Here is a 1,551-nt window from a genome sequence, read left to right on the forward strand (position 1 = left end):
TTTCAGTATAACTTGCTACACAGAAAATGTCTTGTGTCTTGTATCAGGTTATAGGACTTTGAACCCAAAGTGCAGCAATGGACAGACTCACATGGGCTTCGGTCATGACCGTGAGTATGACACAGCAAGCGCTAGAGTAGTAATATTGGACTTTGATTTGGTCGTTATTACACTAAGAGTTCCTATTCAGTTCAGGCCTACAGCATAAACCATCTAAACCTTAATTGTGCTTTGGAATGTCATTGTAAATAACTCATGATCCATCAGCTGTCAAGTGTCTGCCTGTAATATCCCAGCTCAGGAGTTTATTGTGTGTGTCTTTATTTGAAAGTGCAATTAAAAACTTGAAGATTTGCAACTATAAAAGCACTGGAGCCAAACAAATTAGTGATGCACAAACCACTTCAATTTAAAACTCACGAAGACAGGTATGTAATTATTAATGCCAAGTCCTTAAACAGAACCAAATGATTATAACATGCAAATAGCAATTTTGACTTATTTGGATTACAAAAAATGCAATACAAGGTGTTTGCATTTATATTATAGTTATATCAGATGTTATATTAATAATTGGATCAAATTTGTCATATGTGTGTTTTAGTTAATTTAACATATACTGGATAAATAAAAAGATGTACTACTGTACTGACAATTTCCTTTTGTAACTTTTCAGCAATGATAACTTTTATTAATAACATTAATCAACGTAACTATACTTAATGCATAACAGATAACTTATGTACCACATTCAGAAATTAAGAAAAAAAGGCTAATTTACAAATAGTTTTGTCATTTTAATACAATTTCTACACATTTTATATAGGCTGTCCACAGGTCCCTGGTTAAAACTTAACCTACTTATCTATCTTTAACTTCCTCGTTAAAGTTATTTTAAAGATTATATGTGACCCTGGACCACAAAACCAGTAATATAAGCTTTCCATTAATGTATAGGATATGACAGCTATATGAAAATCTGGAATCTGAAGGTTGAGCTTTGATATATTTACGGTAAGAAATTTACAAGATATCTTCAAGGGACATGATCTTTACTTGATATCCTGATGATTTTTGGCATAAAAGAAAAATCGATCATTTAAACTCATACAGTGTATTGTTGGATATTGCTACAAATATACCCGTGCTACTTATGACTGGTTTTGTGGTCCAGGGTCACATATAATACAAAAACATGGAATTTGATAATATATCGTATAATAGTATTTTAAACATGGGTTATCAAGTCAAATATCATAATTACAAATGCATGTCCAGAGTAATAAAACCAAGCGCACAAATAGAAAAGCAAAAGTATTCCTGTTCTCTTCCGGTGTCATAAAATTGAAATGATTTACGCTGTTTATGATACGTGTTTGCACAGATTCCTTACCGATAGTGAAGTAAGTCCCTGTAATAAGAAGGAATTAAATCCGGGGAGAGAGAGAGAGAGCGAGAGACGCACATAACTATCACCAAAACAATCACGCGTGGAGCGGTGGGCGGAGTTTGTGACATCACTGATAATGGTCATATAATCCCCCATAGACG

Source organism: Labeo rohita, chromosome 6 (genome assembly GCF_022985175.1).
Source record: "Labeo rohita strain BAU-BD-2019 chromosome 6, IGBB_LRoh.1.0, whole genome shotgun sequence".
In the NCBI taxonomy this organism is placed as follows: Eukaryota; Metazoa; Chordata; class Actinopteri; order Cypriniformes; family Cyprinidae; genus Labeo; species Labeo rohita.